Source organism: Juglans microcarpa x Juglans regia, chromosome 5S, assembly GCF_004785595.1.
Source record: "Juglans microcarpa x Juglans regia isolate MS1-56 chromosome 5S, Jm3101_v1.0, whole genome shotgun sequence".
In the NCBI taxonomy this organism is placed as follows: Eukaryota; Viridiplantae; Streptophyta; class Magnoliopsida; order Fagales; family Juglandaceae; genus Juglans; species Juglans microcarpa x Juglans regia.
The window spans coordinates 31,019,145-31,042,395 of NC_054603.1; the positions used below are offsets into that span (position 1 = coordinate 31,019,145).

A 23,251-nucleotide genomic window follows, 5' to 3' on the forward strand; every position below is an offset into this window, starting at 1 on the left:
TGCAGGTAAGACCTATTTGATCGAATATAAGAATTTCTAAATTACTCTAACATATATACACACACGGTTAGTACTTCAATCTGAAATATATGTAGATAGGAATTAAGTACAGAAGCATCCAACTCTTTTTGTCTTTTTTTCAGAAAGAATATCTATAGGCTTATAAGAACGTGGTATCTTTTATATATATATATATATATATATATATATATATATATAAATATATGTGAGAAATGATATTTGTATTCGTGGAGTGTGCAAAGCGCCGTATAAAAAAAGTGAATAAATACAAGATCCACATGAAAAAAATTAATTTTTTAATAGTAGACATCACACTTTTTAAAAATGATTATGCATGCTTGAACACTCCATGATTGTATCTAGCATTACTCTTCTAATTTTCCAGGATATTAGTTAATAAACAAATGGCCGGGAGGTGCTAAAAGAAATCCACTTTGTGAAAAACAAATTAAGCTTTGTAACCAAGCTTTGCAGTGGCAAGTGCTACATAGGTGGTTCAACATAAAACAAAAATTTTCCCCTAAAATGGAGGGCATACTTGTAATTTTAGTCGGCATAGTGATGGAGGTGTAGACCTAATTGCCTTATTGGCGCTAGTTGTGACAAAGCTGCTTGGGATTTGCAAAATCATGGGGTCCACACCCAACTCAGCCCTTCATTTCCCGCACCATCCCCCACCTTTTAAACACATCTTATTTGCTTCTTGTTATAAATGAGTGGATTAGCAGGACAGCAATTTGCAGATGGGGTGACTCAGATTCACCATTTCTAAGACCTCTGATCTCTCTCTCTTCTTGGTGTGAGAAGTCATGAGAACTTGTACCTCCAATCTATCTAGCTAGTTGTGGCAGGAGAGGAAGGTGTGTGTTGAGCAAGATGGAGAAGCAGGGCACGTGCATTACTAACTCATGAGCGCACGCACCACTGAACATACACATGATATTTCATGGCTGGAGTTATATATATACATGATATATGAATCTTACCTAGCTGTAGTATTCACAGATCATGGTTCTCGATCGCTAGCTAGTTCGTGTGAGTTAGTTCTTCATGTGCCCGTCTTCACCATCATGACCACAGCACCTTATATATGTTTGTTGGCGTCAAGAGCCAAGAATACTATTCCAGATCGAAAAGCATCCTCCCTCCAAGAATTGCTGAGAAACTCAGATATTTGCAGAAGCTTCAAGTTCCGGGTGAGTCAGGGCCAACATAGCTCACCATCATGTTGGGAAATTCAGTTATTATATCCGTTTATATTACAGATCTTTTAACAATATCATATCGTTTGAGTACAGTGCCAAAGCTGTACCAGACTACTAATAACATATATAATTATTTCAAGAATATTTTTCTTTTAGGCACGGATTGAATATGGGGAATATCGTTTTTATATTAATGGGTGATTCTTCAACAAGGTCATGGCCGTGGTGGATAACCATTGACTGGATGTTATTAAGATATGGTGTCATTCATCACAGAACCCGAATCTTTTAAGAAATGATGAAGGGTACTGTTAATTGACCATCTAGCAGTAAGTTCCATTTTGATAATCTCTGTGTGTGTGTGTGTGTGTTTGTGGTTGATAGAACGAATTTTTATGAGATAAATACGAATTAAACGCACAAAGAATGCTGTTTGCATTCACTGATCAGTGTTTGTGTTATATATACGTTTCCAGCCAATTATATATGCATTATTAGGTTTTGGTTAAGATTCTATAAATTAGATATATGCTGATAATCTATTGATGATCAATATGCACATTAATTCCATGTATCAAGGCTGAAAGAAATATAATATATGTACATACTGTTTCTTCATTCGATTATTAAAACCATTGTCAAAAAACATCATGTTCTCTCTCTCTCTCTCTCTCTCTCTCTCTCTCTGATGTCTCTCTGTGTTGTTTTTTCTCTTCTGTTTTTAAATTCAAACAGTAGTACTCCTGATGTTTGAGCATTGCCATTTTAAAATCCCCTCTAATAGTTTTTTTTCACTTTCGCCTCTCACTGGTTTTGAAAGTAGTAAAATATTTGCAAAATCTTACCATCGCGGCTATATATAAACTGTATATCAGTTTTACAGGAAATGCTGACTGTATCTGAGCAATCGAAATCAATGCTACATGATTGACAGCAAAGTAACCTAAAGAAGGGAACAAGATGAAGGGAAGAGCAGAGTACTGTAGGTTGGAGGGGAATCATTTAAATCTATCATATATATATATATTTAGATTAATTTCTAAGTTACTTTTTTTATTTTATTTTATTTTATTTTAATTTATTTTTTTTATTGGAAGAGGCCGAAGGTTTCGAATTCCAAACCTTCCATTATAGAGGCTGTGAGTTATGCCAATCAGGCTATATGCCTTTAGTAGGTTACTAATTTCTTTTATTAGTTACTATATATATATATATATATTTGTGATTACCTGTGATTGATGAGAAAATATGACATGATGTTGTTGATTTCATATGTATTAAAGCTGAATTGAAAGAATCTTAATGAACGCTTAAATGTATATCCCTGTAAATCCTTGGTTAGGAAGAAAATCTTCGAAGTTTTATTTCCTTTGAGATTTACACTTATGTTATCTTTTGTATGTGTGAGAATTATTCTTATTGATCAGCTGTTTATTTTTTTTTTTGTTTTTCGTTTTGTTAATTAATTATTATATTTCATTAACATTTTCTGAGTACTTCAACCTTTTCTTATAATTAATTAATCTGTCTGGTCTCCCTGACTTGCATGCACATTTCACACACACACACACAAATATATAACGAAAAAATGGCTTACCGACTGAAAAGCCTTAAAAAAACAAAAGTAGTATCATATTGATATCCAGCCGATAAGGATGGCTGATAACAAGTTTCAGCTAATTTTGACTGAGAGATCCAATTGATTATGGAAGGAGGTAAAAGTGGTTCTAATCGTCTCATAATTTTCATTATTTATCACTTTTTTCTTTTGTACGTACTTATTTTTCTTCATCGATCCTTCTTTTCTGGCCTACTAGAGATTGTAGGTATCGTTCTTTTGACAATAATGACGACTGTGAATCCGCTAAGAGATATATATATCTTGTAAATAAAGGTACATTTTTCCCGAGAAAATTAAGTGATTGGTCAATATAGGCAACTGGGCACCACCACCAAGGAGACAGTACGAAAATTACCTCTTTATGTCTCTATTCCGTCATTTTCAGCTACAAGAAGGCTCCTTCTCATGATCCACCTACGTTAGCGTGACACTGATAAAAGTTACATGCACAGCATCTCCCTGGCTGGCTAGCTAGCTAGCTCTCTAACCCGCATGTAATTTCTCGTTTTGTTTCCGGTCAAAGAGTGATCTTTTTCTCTAATTTCTTTTTTCCTCTACTCAAAAGATTGATCAGTTTGAAACTTAATTTGAAGTTAGCGCGTTCACGTATGCAATTTCTACTTCTTCTTTCTTCATTCCTTGCTTTCAACACACGATAATCTCCTGCATGGAGACAGGCCTGGGTTCCAGTACTAGTACTGATGGCATACAATCATGAGAAATAAAAGCAGATCACGTCGATCGGTGTACAGACAATACGGTCGATGATAAAGTAATGATGGTCAAATAATAAATACTGAATAATATTTTCTTGCTACATATGTGTTAGTCACTTAACAATCTGAGTATGTTTAAAAACATTAGTCTCAATTTTCGTCCGTAAAGGGACAAAAGGTGCTCCAGCTTATTAATTCTTCTCCTACCGTCCAAAACCAGTCTTCAATGTTGCTGGCCCGCCATACAGTGTACTTGATACTTATCATCTTCACACATTACATACTACACTTCTTTTATTATTTTTTTAGTTTTTTTTTTCTTAAACTAATTGAATTATTCTACTTATCATCCACATACCACATATTTAATAAGAAAAAAAAATATGATGTATGATATATAAAAATGATGAATAGAATTTTTTGAATATCAGACCTAATTGATTTTAAGTCATTATAATTTCATTAGCAAAAAAGCTCAAGACACAGATCACATTGCAGACTACAGAGTTCAGAGACGACACGGCCCTATTTTACACCGATTTTTATTTTTATTTTTATTGTATAATTATTATGAGGATGAGAAAAAAGAAAAGCGACTTTAATTACATCATTGGAAAAGTGAAAAGAGAGTATTTTTCCTTTTTCAGGAAATAATAATGGGTTCTCCAGTACAGATTGACAAAAAGTGAGCACATCATTAAAGCACTCTTACTTTTTGATTATCATAATTCGAACCACAATCTTAACTTTAGATTATATGAAATGCCTGGCCTACCTCGAACTCATTCAAAAGATTGGAAACTATTCGCATTGAAATATATCGAAGCAAATTAAAATTGGGTTGAAAAAGTGTCGCCTATTTCAAGGAGTTTTTTCCTTGTAGAAATCCTGCAGTGTTTTCTGGGTTTCATTATTCCAATGAATGTTAGTTTCGTGTTACGCTTTTCAGATCAAAATGAAAGTTTACTGATCTTTCTTTGGTGAAATAACAAGATCAGCCAGCTAGGAAAGAAGATACAAGCGACATATATAAAGGCAACAGTGTCCCAGAACAGAACCTAAAAGCACTACTCGATCTGATGGAAATCATGATTCCCAAAATTATGTGGTAGAATTTACGCACTTCAAAAGTCATGTTTCTTGTACCAGCCAAGAACACAGACGGGTGAGATCAGAAACAGATTCATTACCATGTACTGAAGACGGTACGGTACGTTGGGGGGTAAGAAAATGGTTTCTGCTATAAATATATGATCATGGCCTGAAAATCCTTACTCCGATCCTCCATAAAACTCATATTTTAATAAAGTTGTACGTGTAAACATAAACACAAACAGTCCGAGGATAAGACTGAAGATCTAGGAACATAGAGTTTATCTATAACTCAAACATGACTAGATCATAATGTATTTGTATACTATACAGACTATGAATTGATTCTCTATATATAATATATCCCCTCCACAATACGTGTAGTGCAGTGAATTCAACCTACAAACACTGATATTTTCTATACTCTATCAGTACGTTATTATAATGCCAACTCACGAAATTGCGCAAATTGCGCAATTTACTAGTCATTAGAGGAGATTTATATTAGAGGAGATTCGATCGGCTTCCTCTTTTGTCTATATACTAGTCATCAAGTTGCTCAATGCTCACGAAAAATGATTTATATTAATTTAATTGTAAAGCTGTTTAAACGTATTTATTTATTATTAATTATTTATAGAATACGGCAATAAAATGTTATAGATGAAAGAAGACATAGTGTTACTGATCTTGCTTGCAGGAAATGCTAGTAAGTTTAATAGTGATTTTAAAGCAGTACTGCAATATGTTAGATTTAAAATCACAAAATTGGTTTCTGGATCTAGTCAACCCAAAAAGCCTATTTCAAAGACGTACCAGCTGCTAGCTTAATATCCAGGTATCTATGGCCATACCTCCTATATATAGTGGTAAAAACAAGAAGACCAGTGCTGCAGGTTAAAATGGTTTCCTCCGATGAAAGGTGAGCTTAAACTCAAACGTAGATGGAGCTAATTCTAGAGGTAACACGGGATCAAGAGCTGGCTGCAGTGATATTCTTAGAGAGGATGACAGTTCCGTTATATTAGGATTTTTGGTGTTTTTCGGGGTAGGAACTAATGTTCTAGCAGAAGTTTTTGTTTTAAGACATGGTTTGTGATAATTAATTGTGTTATCAATTGGACCTAAATAACATTATCATGGAGACTGATTCAGCCTTATTGATCATGGATTGAATTAGAAAGGTATGTACATATAGGTTTGGGTTGGCTGGTCTTGTGAACTCAGGTTGTGAGTTCACTCGAGATGCACTCAATGGTTAGCTTGAGTAAACGTCAGAAAAAGAGTTCGCTTGAGGCTCGCTCAACAAACCACTCGAGCCAATCTTAAATTGGTTGTTTGCTCGTGGCGTGCTCGACACTCACTCGAGCGAAGAACTATTTTTTTGCCAGATTAGGATTTCTAGCGCCCGTATTGTACTATAAATATGTAATGTTTTATGTTCATAAGATATTAGGTTGAACTGAGAGGAACAAAAATGGTGTAGAGCAATATTGTGAGAGAGAAAAAGCCCTAGAGAGAGAGTTGAGATTTGTGACTAGAGTGAAACTCTTCTGCCTCATTGTATGTGATTGTAACATCCTTTGTTATAAAATTCCCTTCAACTCTATAGATGTAGGCACGTTTCCGAACTACGTTAAATTACTATATGTCATGTATGTTTGATTGATTCCTATGTTTATGTATTTATTTCACTATCTGTCTCGTTACTGTTGTGTGTAGGTGTAGTGTTTTTCAAAACAATTTCCTATAATGCTCGATATACATGCTTATGGAGAAGGCCAACTGTCGACTTGTCGATGGTTTTGCCAATATAAGAGCTGAAGGACATACTAGCACTTATTAATCTCTTGGTCAAATTCCTCAACATTTAGTGGGTCATTTGAGATTAGACAAATCTTGAATGCTAATTATGTTCCGACACAACTATTCATATATGGGGCATCTTATATTTGTTTTTACTTTTTCTAATAACAATTTTGACAAAATAAGAACTCAAAGAGATAAAAGGTATTTCTTTGTCAAAAGTGAAAATATATCAATAAAGTTGGGTTGGGAGAGAGAGATTTGGAAGAGTAGGAGAATACAGGAGCAAATTCAAAGAAGCAAAGATGTCACACAGGCATGTGAACCCTATGAGACTTTGGGTGGCATGTGATCAGGTTCCACATTGTATGTTCGGGATGCCACTAGACTTTCTTGAAGACCAGTGGCATGGAAACCTGTTGGTGGGACTCATGTGTCATCTAGACGGCCAAAGAGAAATAGATCACTCATACTTTGACTTGGAGGGAAAATAAAAGGCAGGCCTAAGATGCTTATAGACAAGGGAGTAGAGTACCTTGGCTTCTTTGTCACATGGGGAAGAAATTTGCTCACTTGATGCAGTAGGATCTGAGTTAGATTATACTAAGCTGTTAGATTGCACGTTAATGGCATTGAACTACCTCGAGACGGCATGTCAGTGCAAGTATAGTAGGAAACAATGACTTTTCCTCCATTTGGGACATTTTTGAGCACGTACTGGTATTTTGGCCATAACGTTGGCTACGGGTATCAGATTTGCGCATATGATCCAATTCGAAAAGTTCTTTTCAGCGTGCACGCGGTGGTCACCAAGCTATGCTAATTTTAGGCATGTACGCAGTGGTCACAAAGCTCTTTTCGGAGCGCACATGGTGGTTGCCCAAAATCAGGTGTTTTCCCCTTCAAATCTCTAATTTTAGATATTTTTTGCCTTTTATGGTAATATTTCATTTCTCGGTTAGGAAGTGATTTTTATCCCTATTTTGGCAAAATTTTTGAAAGATTGCTTTTTTATTGACATATTTATTTTTGGTGTGTTTATTAGGATTTTGCTATTTTTGATAAAATCATGATATTTTTGGATTTACAACTGTTTCAGACCGGCTTGTGGGTTTGGTTGGACATTCTAGATTTTTGATAATTCTCCATTGAAAATAAAGTTGTTTTTGTTGTGTTTTTGGCGAATCCTTATCTTCGTAGTTTCTATTATTTGTTGAAACTAACAGCCAGAATTAATCTAAGTTCTGTCTGACGTCATCTCTATAGTATTTGAACATAAATGCTTGTCCTTACTTTATGGTAAGAAGTCCAAGTTTGATGACTAGGTCCTAGAGTGAAGTTTGGCCTGCATATAACACTTCGTAATCGGAGGGTTAGAGAGTTAGTTCTTGTTGTCTAAAATCACATCCAAATAGTACATGCATAGTCTCCAAATAACACAATTAAGGTTACGTCTAGATGTTGAGTTGAGCTAAGATGAGTTGAGTTTTTTTATGAATAGTAGTGAGTTGAGATGGTGGAGTGAGTTTTGTGGGGCCCACTTAAAATGAGTTTAGATATTAAGATGAGTTTAGATGTATTTATGAAAATTGAAAAAGGCTGTAGGTCCTGCGTGTAAAGAGGTGTTGAGTTGAAGAAAGTTATGGGTCCCGCGTATAAAGAGATCTTGGGTTGAGTGATGTTTAATGATTTGAGAGTTGTCATGTGTTTGGATGTTTGGTTAAGTTTAAATTTGAACTCAACTCAAATGAGAATAGCTACTTCCATGTTCCAAACGTAACCTAAAACAACTATATAATTCGTAAAACTCATTTAATCAAAAGTACATGATCTTCCACAAAAAGAACGTTAATGAAATCCTCAAACACATGTAATAATAATAACGAACACCACAAAGTCTAATAAAGTCATCAAGGTTCCAAAATAACAATACAAGAAAATGACAAAGTTTTCCAAATAAGACTCTCCAATACACTATAGTAACATTTGGAACTTATTCCGCTATGCTCAACTAATCTCGCCCATGCTTCCTATACTTGATTCCGAGCTGAACCTACAAAATCGTCTAAGAAATATTGAAGGTAATTGGGTAAGTTGTTATAGTAAGTAATAAACATATAATATTGTGTAAATATAAGTTATTAACAACTCAGAGCGACATTTCAGAAACATTTATTTTCAATAAATGTTTAACCGAACAAAATCATATCGGAATAGATTTCATGTTTAACCCCCGTGGTAGAGTTGTGCAAACTTTGGCAACAAATCGAGTAGAAACAAAATGTGAAATATCTCCCTTATTAATCTAGGCGTACCGAGTATACACATATGAATCTCAAAAAAGATCACGCAGAAAATCACTTTATTTTCAAAGTGGGCGCACTCAGAAACAAAGATGTTGGTACCAACATAATAATATAGGCCACAATTTTACACCAGTAGTAAGGTTGGGATAGAAGCAGAAACATAATGTCATGCAGAGAGTTTTCAGATGCAACATCATGTCATAATAGAGTATTGAACATATACAAATAATATGATTGTATACAAAATTTTAGACTTCATACTTGCTCTTTTTATACAGATAAGAATATAGTGCAAAAAATGTTCATGTCTACTCTAGTCATAATAGAAAAAGATTTTAGTTTCTTGTTCATATATAACGAAATAATGCAGGAAAAGCAACTAAGGTTGTTTTTATAACAAAGCATACAGGTTTTTCATAAAGTCAATCTCAGTTAGTTTTTTGGTAAAGTCTAGCATAGGAGCACTGCTTACTTGACTCTCGTAGTGTATTATCTATGTTTTGAGCCCATACTCTAGCATTATCACAATAACCTAAAGCAGAAAAATATTTGCTCATATGTCAGTAATCAATACAAGTGCGAAATCACCTAATTAGCAAAATTTTATAATTTGTACTATACTTTAGCACACAATAACCCAATCATAGTGCCTTAGTTTTTATAATAACACCGAGTCCAACATCCAAACTCACTACTCCACAAATAGACAAACCCAAACTCCTAATACTTGCTTAGCCATACATCACTCGTACTCTATTGTTTATAATAGAGTAACCCATATATCCATACATTCCTCTATCCACCTCACACAATCAATAGACCCTTAAAACAGTAACCCATCAAGAATTTACAAAATAAATCTTGGGCTAGAAGGATAAGTAGAGAGAGAGAGAGAGAGAGAGAGAGAGAGAGAGAGATGGGGAGCTTGTTGGCTTCCACTTGCGAACAACGATGTCGAGAGGAAGCGTGCAGCGCAATGATGGATCACTGGGAAGAAGGAATGGAGGCTTGGTAACATGTGGCAGTGCACGACGGTTGAAATCAGAACGGGATGAGGGAGAGAACTGAGGGATATGCTATAGCATAACCAAAGTGCAACAACTTATACAAGAGAGAGAGAGAAAGAGAGGGTGAGATGCACAGAGGGCGTGAAATGGGGGATGTGCATAGTGGAAAAAGGGAATAGGAAGTGATGATGGAGGGGAGAAAAAGAGAGAAAAGAAAACCAAAATTATTGACCAAAATGACGCCGCTTCTTTAGGCAAGATGGGCTTTTCTGTGGGCTTGAGCTGGGTGTTACATCCTCCCCCACATATAAAGAATTTGCTATGGGTTACCAAGACTCCTATTGAAAAAATGTGGGGACTTGACTCGCATCTCTTCTTCAACAACACATTGACTAAAGAAATAGTTCGTGCCTGTAGTACTTGTTCTTTCTGCTCCAAAATCCAAATAGTTCTTTGGCATATGTAAGATTTTCTTGAATCTAAAGTGGCTTATAATTAATAATATGGATAGGATAAAAAATGTACTTCCTACGCATAAATACATGAAACACATTGTGCACTTCTGAGAGTGCATGTGGTTGGGCTACTCTATAAGCACTTGGTGAATTTGATCAAAAACCTCAAAGGGTCTAATATACCTAGGGTTCGACTTGCCCCTTTTTCTAAATTTCATGACTCATTTAATCATTTCAATCCTTAGAAACACTTTGTCCTCAACCTCAAACTCTAGTTGATGACGACGATTATTATTTGCATAGCTTTTTTTTTTACTTTGAGCTGCCTTCATTCTAGCTCAAATGATCTTTATATTCTCTATTGTTTTCTTGATGATCTCTGGCCCCAAGATTTGTCTTTCACACACCTTCTCCCAATACAAGGGAGATCTACACATCCTACCATACAATGCTTCATAGGGTGCCATTCCAATACTTGCCTGATAACTATTTTTATAGGCAAACTCAGCCAAAGGTAAGTACCGCATCCAAGTCCTCTTGAAATTAATTAAACACGCTCTCAACGTGTCTTCTAGGATTTGAATAGTTCTTTCTGTTTGTCCATCCATTTGAGGGTAAAAGGTAGTATTGAAAGCCAAACTGGTGCCCATCGCCTCCTGTAGGCTTCTCCAAAACTTCAAAGTGAAACGAGGATTAGGAATTATGATTGTAATTTTTGTAAATCTTAAGTGCAAATACGATTGCTACTAACTTCAAATCATGTGTGGGGTAGTTTTGTTCATATGCCTTCAATTGTTGGGATGTGTATGATATAACCTTCTCATGCTACATTAAGACACAACCCATACCCAACCTTGATACGTCACTATAAACCACTAATCCTTCCTTATTAGTGGGAACTATTCAAGTTGGGGGGCTGCCACCAACCTTTGTTTTAACTCGTAGAAACTTTCCTCGCATTTTATAGTTAACTCAAATTTGTTATTCTTCCTGGTGAAAATAGTGAGAGGAACTGCTATTTTAGAAGAATCCGTTAATGAATTGACGATAATATCCTGCCAATCCTAAGAAACTTCTAACCTCATGCACATTCGTCAGTCGTGACCAATTAACCACTGCTTGAACTTTCCCAGGGTCTATTGAGATGCCATCCTTTGAATGTACATGTCCTAAAAATGCACATGACTCTAGCCAAAATTCATATTTTTCAACTTAGCAAACAACTTCTTATCCCTACATGTCCCAAGTAATTGTCTCAAATGTTCTTTGTGCTCAGTTATACTCTTGAGTATATCAATTTTCATTATTAAAAACGGCCATAAAATTATCCAAGAAGTGACGAAATACTTGAATCATCAAGTCCGTGAATATAATTGGGTGTTTGTCAAGCCAAAAGGCATTATTAGAAACTCATAATGACCATATCTGGTTTTGAAAACTGTCTTGGGCACATCCTCTGCCTTTATCTTCTATTGATGATACCCAGATCGAAGTTCAATCTTTGAAAATGCCTAAGTGCTTTGAAGCTGACCAAATACATCTTCTATTCGGGGTAGTGGGTATTTATTTCTTATTGTCACTTGATTAAGTTTTCTGTAAACAATCCACATTCTGATCGACCCATCATTCGTTTTCAAAAATAGAATTGGAACTCCCCAAGGTGGCACACTGGGCCTGATAAAATCCTTGTCTAATAAATCTTTCAATTGCTCTTTGAGTTCTGCTAGCTAGGATGATGCCATTCGGTAAGGGGCCATAGAAATAGGTGAAGTGCCTTGAACTAGGTCAATGGAAAACTCCACATCTTGCTCTGATGGTAATGTAGACAATTTTTTTGGGAATACTTCTTGATAGTCACTCACAATATGGATGTCTTCTAACTTCAATTATTCTTTTGGTGCATCTACCACACAGACTAAAAATCCCTGTCGCCCATCTCGCAGTAACTTCCCAACCAGAACGACAAATCTAACTAGTGGGAGAAAATGCACACGCGATCCCACAAAATGAAACTCACATTCCTCAAGAGGCTTGAATACCACATTTTTAAAATAGTCAATACTGGCTTAGTTGGAAGCTAGTCAATCCATCCCCAATATTACATTAAACCAAAACATCTTGAACACTACTAGATTAGCTGGCATTAACCTCCCTTCGATGGAGATTGGACACCCTTGGAGAATTTTACTACATATCACCGAATTCCCCATTGGGGTTGATAGTACAAAACTCCAACCCAAATTTTCAGATTCTAAGGTACAGAACTTGGCATAGTCCATTGAAATAAAGGAATGGGTAGCCCCATAATAAAACAAAATAGTAGCTTTCTTGGAGAAAAGAGGGAGAATACCTGTGATTAAATCATTGATTTCCTTAGCCTCTCCAGGTGTCAGTGCAAGCACTTGAGTTGGCACAATATTATGCTAATTGTTGCTTGTATTGCCAATCTGTAACTCTGAGGTGGGTTAGGCTTCTTGTTGTCCTCCACTTGTAATGGGCATTCTCTAATGTAATGACGAGGTTTACAATGCCCATTACAAGTGGAGGACAAGTGGAGGTCATTACAAGCAAAGCTCGACAACTCTAGTAATTTGGCAGCATATTGGTGCATAGTGGGCTGTGTTTGGATGTTGAATTTAGTTGAGTTGAGATGATAAAATATTGTTAAAATATTATTTTTTAATATTATTATTATTTTAGGATTTGAAAAAGTTGAATTGTTTATTATATTTTATATTGAAATTTGAAAAAGTTTTAATGATGAGTTGAGATGGGTTTAGTAACCAAACAAAGCCTATTTGAACCAAGTTGGCAAACTCCTTGGCTCTAGCATCTTTAGCTGATCTTGGGAAGAAACATCCAAAGAAAATCTGCTTGAAGTTAGGCCAGGTAATAACGACTTCTCACCCATCAGCTTCCATAATAGTTCTCTATGAAGTCCAACATTTAGCTGCACCAGTCAACTTGAAGGTGGAGTACAATACTTTCTACATGGAGTATTTCCTCTATGTCCTTGATCCATTTCTCTGCCATAGTGGGGTCGGCTCTTCCATCAAATGTGGGTGGGTGCATCTGATTAAATTGTTCAACTGTACAACCTCCTTCATTACCATTGCGGTTGCTACATGGGGGATTATGGGTCATCTCTCCCATCACTTGTTGAGCCACAACTTGGATTACTTCAGAAGCACTTGAATTGACTTCCCCTTCATTATCAAGATGTGTTCAAATATGAGAGGTTATGAACACGATAGAAAGGCGGCATCCTAAAAACTTAGACTTGGTTAAAAGTTTCAAAGGAAGTACTCGTATACAAATTGCAGAACTAAATGTAAGTACAAAAACGATAAAACAAATCAAAATTCCTTATTTTACCCGTTCCTACCCATATCTTACTCCCACTTAAAAATAAGCATAATCCATAAGTCTCACTAAAATCATGCTTTTAAGTCTACAAAAGTATAAACCTTAGCGTTTGGTCAAAACCTACATACTGAAATCCACATAATCTTAAACCTAACAGCAGATCAAACTTATGTACGTTTTTAGAATTTACCTTAACTCTTATCACTTCTAAAAGTCTACAGAATCTAAAATCTAGGATTTGATGAAACCTATGTGCGTCTTCAAAATCTAAACCTCAAATTTGATAAAAATAATTTCAAGTCTGCATAATCTAAAACATCATATTTTTCATAAGCTCATATATTAAAGTCTACAAAATCTAAAACCTAGGGCTCTGATACTAAGTGTAACTCTCTGACCCTTTGGGTACGAAGCATTACATTACCACTCTCTTCTGCTCCATCTTTTTCATTATTGGCTTTCCTTGAAATTGTTTCTGCTAGTAGATTTAGACTTTTTTCAATCTGAACCACATAAATTTTGGTATTTTATGTTACAAATGAAATTTGTTCTTATCTTTTTGTGCTTTTTAGCGAACTTAAAATCTGCATTTATCATAATAAAAATAAAAAATTGTGGGGAAAGGAGAAGGGAGGAGTGGGGATCAAGAAAAGGGAGAAAAAGGGAGGTAAAGGAAGGGACCTCCCTCACTTCTGGAGCTTGGAAAGGTTTAGTTTGGAGAGAAAAAACCCAATGATCAATATAGATGACAAATTAACTTGAACACATGTTCCCTATAACATAGACATTTACTTCTAACTTTTTGATGATAGAACCAAAGGAAAGTAATTGGACATATGGGGAAAAATGAATCCCATATCATTTAATGTAGAAGAATTGTGAAGTTGGATTTGTTTGAATAAAATAGGAGATATGGATGACCAAAATTGAAAATTTCAAACATAGACCATATATAGATATAAAGGGGAGGGAAGGAGAGAAAGGGAAGTAATAATTTTTTTTATCATTTAATAAGAAGATTAAGTTTATGACAAAATGCATATAAGTGACAAAGCAAAAAAGTGAGAGGTTAATTATATCGGATGATGATAGTAGCCGATCAACAACCATGTCCAATTCAAGACCTCATGCAAGTAGATTCCGAATAAGACGTCCCCATGTGAACCACAAAACACAAGAATCAAGCAAGGGATGGATTCAAAGGCTAGTAAAGACATATATACCATTTTATGAGGATTACGCTTGAATGGAGAAAGCACAATTGGCAGTGCAGTAATTGAATCGAGAAAAAAAAAATGTTTGTCTTCAAAAAAGTCATATATCCTTTTCCCTGCTTGCAAAATAGAGGCGCATTTTGATTGTAACCTAAGGGAACCGGCCTACAGCAAACAGCTGAAAGACAAACCTGAGAGACAAACTTGAGAAACACATGAAGCCCACTGTTTAAGAAGCCTACATGGCATGGGTTAGTTATAATAACCATTCTCCTCAAGATGACATCATACGCCAGCATGCACCCATCTAATTTCTTGAAGTTCTGCTGCATCCCTTATTTTTAGCTTGTAATATTTTTATTCTTGGCATGTACAACTCTGTTTTTATCCTTGTATGGTTCCTTCCTTTTCTGTAAGTAAACATGTAATACTCTTCTATAAATACAATATACTCTCTCTGTTCCATCGTGAGACAGAGTTTTCTCAAAATTTTTTAAGTTATATATTGGGTTCGCCACATACCAAACCAAACTAGTCTTTGGAAAGCTAACTTTCGAGCTAGAGCTAAAGAGCATTGCTTCCTAAGCTATCGCCCCAGGAGCAACATTCTTGCCAATTGTTTTCTTCATAAGTCTCACTGCTTTATAAACCAAGCTTTTTTTGCACAACACAAATATTATCTCATCAAATGTCGCACTTCTAGGATAGTAACACTTCTCCACCATTATCTCTGACAAAACACAAGCTTCAACGGTTTCACCTTTACCAACCAAACTTTCCAGCATAACTTGTTATGTCCTAAATTTGAACTCAACATATATCCTTTTATTCCATCTCCTTTACAAGTTCCCTCATCCTACTCAACTCCCTACCTTCCACATTATTCTGCTTTCACAAACCATATATATATACACATTATAAGTGTACACGTCAAGAATCAAACCCAACACAAACAATCATTGAACAACTCATTTGCCCTCCTATAATAATCTTCAACAATAAAACCATGTAAAATCATGGTATAACAAAACAATGTCGGGTGTAGTTCCCCTAGCTTGCATGATCTGAAGCATATTAGCATTTTCATAGACTTTGATAAGCTTGGTGAAAATGATCTCAAGCGCCTCGAACTTTTCAACTTGTTCAAGGCAATCAAGAACTTGAGGAATGTGGTGGAAGTGGAAGGTTTCAGCCAAGGTTTTGATGACCAAGTGGTAGGCATGCACATTGGGTTAGGGCACAGACTCACAGTTGTAGGCCGTATTGAAAGAGTGGACAAGCCAGGAGAGGATATGGGGTTGTTGGCCAAGTTCATCGAATCATTGGGGTCTTATGGCGATGCCAGTATCGTCATTGTTGTATCTTGCTTAAGGGTTAGCATGGCTTTCTGTCGCACATCTAGTTGATTGCCAGAAGTCCTCATAGCTCAAATGGCTTTTTCATTTTAGGATATATCATATATGGCCCTATGGGAATATTTAGGTTAGGTTTATACAGTGAGTTGAGATGTGATGAATTAAGATAAAAATTGAATAAAATAATGTTATAATATTATTTTTTTAATGTTATTATTGTTTTAAAATTTGAAAAAGTTGAATTGTTTATTATATTTTATGTGAGAATTTGTAAAAATTGGAGAAATGAGATGAGAAGAAATGGGTTGAGAGCACCTCTCAATCCAAACCGAGCTAAAAGGATGTTCTGGATTGTTGGTTATTTATTTAATTTAATTAATTAATTTATTTTTTATGTGTTTGAATGAAGAGTAATGCTACATGTATGAGGGGGTAAAAAATAATAAAGCATCAACAGCAGGCCCATCGCTCATCACTAGGGGACAAAATAGGAGGTGACGAGGAGGTAAAAGGGGATGGGGAGTTCAGATGGCAGGTGAGGGGGGGGGGTACGGGGGTAGGGGCCATGGTGTCAGAGAGTGTAGTGGGCTGTTAGGAGAAACAATGGAAAGGGGTAGAGGGCTACCAAGGGAAATAAGAAAAAGGAAAGGCTGCCAGACACGCGCACCAGACCCTGTCTCATCACTGCATGGGGACACGCAGGAAAAATAGTCAGATAAATAGAGGGGTCCGGATGACCTTAAGTGAGAGATCTCTTCTTCCTCTTCGACTTCTCCTTCAACCTGGGAACATGGAGCTCTAGCGAAGCCTTCCTCTCCAATAAATTTATATTTAGGATCACCATTGCACCTCAGAGTCACTTGGCAGCTCACGAACGACATAAGACTAAGTTAACAGGCATGCGTGGGCTCGGACCAGACCATTCGCCTTCTTATATTGGGAACACAAAGAATATCATTTAAATGAAAAGTGCGTGTGGTTGAGTGAAGAACCAATGAACCAATGTGAGAGACATGCAAACCTGAACTATCACCGATTACAACCTCGTCAGTGCCATCATATTCTGAATGAACTGATAAATTGGCCAAGTCACCAGTGATGTTGTGAGATGCCATTGAGTCAAGGAGCCATTTTGTATCTTGGGCTGGGGAGGTGGAGACACAATTTGCCATTGCTGCAAAAAATTAGACCCTGGGCAGTATTTAGCAGTATGGCCCAACTGTTCACAAAGTTGACATTTTGGTGTGTAACAACACTGTCTAGTGGGCTTGCTCTTTCTGTTGTCTCGTGGGCCATTGTTATTTCAAGATTGGGCCGATAAATTGTTTTGTTGAGCACCATTATTTTGGTCCGAGCCATTTGGCTTTGAGGAACCCTTAGAGTTATAGCCTCCAAAGGAAGAACCGGCAACAGTTCACCGATTAGAGTAGTTTGCAGAGGCCACCAGCTGTTGAGAGGTGGCTTCAAGGCGTCGTAGGTAGGCATCGTGACCTACAAGGAGGTCATGTAACTCATCGAATGTGAGTGGACGTTCCCGTGCGCGAATGGGGGCTGCGATCTCATGAAAAGCAACGCCTAGGCCATTGAGGATGTAGAGTGTTAGATCATCTTCGGAGATGAGATGATCAATAAGGGAGATTTCATCTGCAAGAGTTTTGACAGTGTGCAGGTACTCTTGAACCGTCTGATTTCCCTTCTTTATTAGAGTCAATTCCTATTTGAGCTGCATTGCCTTAGTTCAGGAGTTGCTTGCATACATTGTGTGTAATTTTTGCCGTACTTCTTGAGAGGTTTTGGCAATGGAGATAAATGGTGTTATGATGGTGGTTGTGGAGGCCAAAATGGCAGAGAGGATAAGTTTATTTTGTCTTATCCAATGGGTTCTTTGGAAGGTGGGAATGGATGGATCATTGGATTTGGGACAGGGTTTACCTCCAGTAACATAATCAAGGAGATTATACCCAATGAGTACGGCTTCGAACTGAGCACGCCATTGAGGAAATGTGGATGGTGTGAGTTTTTCGTTGATCTGTGAGGTGATATTGAAAGCAATAAGAGGAATTTCTGTGGGAGATGGTAGGGTTGAGATCGGATTATGAGTATGTTCAGAGGTGGGGATCGAATTCTCGTTGGAGGATGACTCTCTCGATACCATGATAAAGTTTGAAAAACATTGGCACACAAATTTCTTATTGTTGTCAAGGGAAAATTTTCCACACACCTTTACAATTTATTGTATCCAGGATATATACACAAGAATTTAAAATCTATTCTAGGAAAGGAAGCTAAAATTAAGCCTAACTTTTACAAGGCATTTACAAGAGATGTTTCTAGGTGTTACAGACTATATATTTGCTGTTACAAATAGATTTTCAGCCTAGAAATTAGGTTGAGTAATCTTGAGCTTGATTTGAGGAATCTTCCTTTATACTCTTCAAGAGGGAAAAAAGAAAGAAGGAAGGAGGGGGACAAAAGGCTGAGAATGAGAAATGTGTTAAGAAAAAAGTGAAGATGTGACATAAAGGAGGAGAGATATGACATAAAGTAGGCAAGGGGCAATGGATAAAGAGAAGAGACCAACCACTTCACGAGGGAGACTCCCATATGATTTTTGGGGACTGACTTTGATTCCTCCTTCAGCTTCTTCAACCTCACGATCGGAGCACCAATGATAAGGATACTTCCAAAAGATAGATGTCCAATCTCCATTGTAAAACTAGCTTATTATAGTGGATTCTCCCATTTCCTAATCCACGTGGACGTAGGCATTACGTCGAATCACGTAAATCTGTGTATCTCTGTCTTTTTACATTCTTTGCATTGACTTACTCCTCATTGTAATGAATGAATGCATAGACACCGTACAACTCCTCCAGACCACTGCCGGGGGCTCCACACAGCATCAATCAAGGCCTGAATAGTTTCAACGGGTCGGGATTGACTCTTTCTCACCTTCCTGCTTGTTACACTATTTTTAAGCATTAACAATATTAGATGAAATTTCATTTACTATACATTCAACCTACAACAAATAATTTTTACCAAAATATAATTGGGTTTTTTTAAAACTGCTATCTTCAAATTTTTGGAATTTTCATTGCTCAAGTTTCTGGTTCTTTTTATGTACGTGTGTATCAATATATAGTATGTATATATAGCTTTACACACACATATAACACACCTATATCACTTTAAGAGTATTTCATATACTATTAGAATATCTCATTATTATTTAATATTTTATTATTATTTATTATTTATTTATTATTATTATTTATTATTATTTAATATTTTATTATTATTATTTTATTATTATTGACAGAATAACTGAGGTTAGTACCGATGACTTTCTAGATTTAAAAAAAAAAAAAAATGAATCTTTTTTATATTTGTTTGGAGTCTAAAGAATGTTAGGCCCTATCCATGAAGAATGTTAATAGGCTCCTTACTAAAGAGCCTCGACTGCCCCCATGCCATCATGATCTCTATATATAGTCAGACCTAAAGATAACGATGTTTTAGTTTGTTTCATCCCTGACTGATAAAATCAAAACCACTTAAGCATTGTCTCAAACTGGTACCCATGATAAAACCCAAAACCAGATCATCATGGTATGTCAATCCTCCATCTTTTACAAATACTATATATTGGAGTGCGGTCCAATAGGATCATCCATATCAGAGACATCGATCCTGCATAAAGAACTCAACCACGCCCATAAAGCCATCATCCCAAAAATAGTATATCCCACGTGCATCTAACTTTCAAAGCATTTAATCGTTTGAATCATCAATATATCTCAAGTCATCTCAATTTATTATTATAATTTTTTTAAAATTTCAACACAAAATATAATAAACAATTCAATTTTTTTAAATTAAAAAATAATAATAATATTAAAAAAATAATATTTTAACAATATTTTATCATCTCAATTCAACTCAACTCAACTCACTTTAACATTCAAACACAGCCTAACTAAACTTTGCAGTGTTGTAATCCAAATTTATCTTGTCTTTCCAGTATAGATCATTAGAAATGCAAGAAATGTAGGGTTGGCCTAATGCCCATCAGAATCCACATGATTAAAGCTCTTGTAAAAATGGAGTGGTCTGTCCTCCTTTGTCCAATGAAACACTTCGGCTTTGCCATCAGTTGGGTCCACGAGATTAGATCCACTTCTCCATTGTTATCAAACACTCAAGTACTTCATGCATATCTTCCAATAATTCAGCCTGACAAGTGCGAATTAAGAAGACCAACTCCATTTTCATCCTAAGAAAAGCTTGCTCTCACTGACCGGCCACCTTTCTCTCACCGACTCGTCCATCAAACCCTCTAGTTCGACCATATGTGAGAGCGGGGATCAGGAGCTTTTGCCAAACCTCCCTATACGTCGAATCTTCCAGTCCAGTCAATTTATTTTATTCTGAAGTTGTTTTTTTATTTTCTTTAATTTTTTAATAAGAAATTTTACTCTTTTTTAAAAATAATGTATAGCACTTGCTCAACTTATGATTATATTTAATATTATTCGAATATTAGTTCATGTGTGCCCAAAAAAAAAAAAAAAATCCATTTTCTCTGTTTTGCTTTTGGGATAGAGGTATCTGATAAAGAGTACTTGTATTACTCTGATTATAATCATTATAGCTCTGAATACAATGTCGCCTTTATATTACTTGATATCTTCTTCCGGAGAATAATTGAAATCTTGTGAGCTGGCCACTCGAGATGCTCTCTTTCAAGTATGGACCACGCGGATAATGCCAACTTTTATTTGTTGATCAACTTTCCAGTAGTGCAAAGCTAGCTGTAACAATCATTGTGATATGTATATAGTGCATGGAGGGAATTATTGTCTACCAACAGGAGCTGTTTCCTCATCAATTTTACCTTCAATCCGTCATTAATATTTAATCTTTATATTATCATTATATATATATATATATATATATATATATATATATATCTCCATCCCAGGTCTTAATTAGAAATTAATACAAGTCAAATTATGGCCTGTATCATTGATCTGATCATCTACTCCGCTAGCTCCAGGCCAGTAAGTTCCTGTACTGGGCATTATCTATTCATGATCATACTGGAACAAATTAGTTTGATTCATGAAAGAAATTATTCGATTAACAGAAAAGAAAATTTCAATGGGAAGCATATAATTGTGTTCATGATTTACGATGATCATATATATCTCATTGAGAGACCAGTGGCAGTCATGAACAAGATACGTATATATTGTTGTTGCTGGAGAGTCGTTAATTTAATCCTTCTGAATTTTCTGGGTCAACAAACGGCTAAGGGCTTCTCTTGTACATCTTGATGTTGTAGCAAAAACTATAAGAGGGGAGGAGAGAGATGTCTTCCTCTTCGTCTTCGGCGACATTGGCTGCGAACAAGCTGGCGACGAGCGATCTTGTCAGGTACGTACTATGAGCATCGACATATGCGATTCCCATCAGGTAATATCAGATCATCAATCAAACACCCCCCCCCCTTTCTTTTTTTTGATTGGATTTTGACGTTGTTGCAGTCCAGCTCTTATTAAAAAAAAAAAAAAGTATGCTATTTCGACTATTAATTCCTCCGTTCTGTTATCATTTTGGGTGATGATTATATATTTGTGTGTTTTTATTCTCAAACTCATCCCAGCTCAAATACAACACGTACAATCCAAGATATAACCAAAATTTTAAATCGTCCTGAATTTAGTTTTGCGAGTGATTCAGAAAAACACACTGAAATCGATCCAATATGACCGGTTCAGATTGATCAATATATATATAATATAATTGGTTGAACCAATTATTTGAACCGAAATAATTTTATTTTAATTTCTTTTTTTTCAATCGTTTGTACTAAGAGTAAAGGCCCATTGCTCGGTTCTTAATTTGCTGCATGTAGGCGGTATAGTCTCACTGATCACTTGGTCATTAATTAATTAATTCTCCTGGCCTAAGTTTTCATAATTATTCATTTATTAGTTATGTACGTGGTCATATATATCATATATGTTGAAATTGCAAGATAAAACTGAACCTACAATATCGATGAAGAAACTAATTTTGTTACTATGAGCTGTAAATGTATTCTTTATTCTTTATTATTTTCATTACACCCTGTAATCTATAAATAACAGTACACTCTTGCACGCATGTAAGGAGTATACAATTTAGTTATTCCCATTTTTGGCATTCTGGTGCTACCACCTCCTTCTAGCTCACTCTGCAACTCTTTCCTTTGGGCTACTATTAACATGGTACCAGAGCTATGACAACCAATTCTTCCACTACCGATTCCAATATGCCTTCAAATCCTGAGACCAATCCCCACCATCCCGCTAGCCCCTACTACATCAAGCCTGGTGAAGGAGCTTCTTCTCCACTGGTTCTAGACCTCCTAACTACAGAAAACTATGTGACTTGTGCAAGGACCATGCGTCGTGCCCTCAATATCAAAACCAAACTTGGATCTATTGATGGTAAAATTCTCAAACCTTCAACTGATTCAGATCCTCTTCGTGTCCCTTGGGAACATTGCAACGACATGGTGATTGCTTAGATACAACTGTAACACCCTGTATTTTAGTGTATTTTTATTGAATGATTATTTTTAATAATTCAAAAATTTATTCTCTTGTTTTAAATTTATCGGATATTTTTAGATGTTTTTTTTTATGCTCTTTAAATTGTGAAAATTAATTTGAGATATTTTCTTAATATTTATTATTGTGATGCATTTAAATTGTTCTTCTTTTAAATTAATTGATTGTTGGATTTAAATAATTTTATTTTCATTTTATCATTACGTTTAAATTATTTTAATTGAGATGCTGTTTTGAAATAATTTCTGTTGGATCATTTTTGTGACCCAAGATATGAGGATTGGACCTCATTTCTTTCCCTCCATTTTTTTTCCCTTTTCTTTCCTTTTTCTCTTTCTTTTCTCTCCTCTCTCTCTCTCTCCCCGCCCGTCTCTCTTCTCCCAACCCAGCCGTCGCCGCGCCGCCGTTTTCAGCACCGCCCACACCTCCAGCTTCCCCTCCCTCCGGCGACCCCTTCCCTCCAGTTG

General features: G+C 36.0%; 1 long non-coding RNA gene across 3 annotated transcripts; it reads left to right on the top strand.

The window, feature by feature from the left end:
- The first annotated feature begins 737 nt into the window (after positions 1-737).
- Positions 738-4,572, top strand: LOC121268499. Of its 3 annotated transcripts, none has more exons than XR_005941173.1 (3): positions 738-1,217; positions 1,383-1,555; positions 4,557-4,572. It is a non-coding gene; the product is annotated as an uncharacterized LOC121268499 (long non-coding RNA). The 3 variants fall into 3 exon arrangements; XR_005941171.1 differs by lacking the exon at positions 4,557-4,572 and adding an exon at positions 2,047-2,652; XR_005941172.1 differs by lacking the exon at positions 4,557-4,572 and adding an exon at positions 2,102-2,652.
- Positions 4,573-23,251: the final 18,679 nt, after the last annotated feature.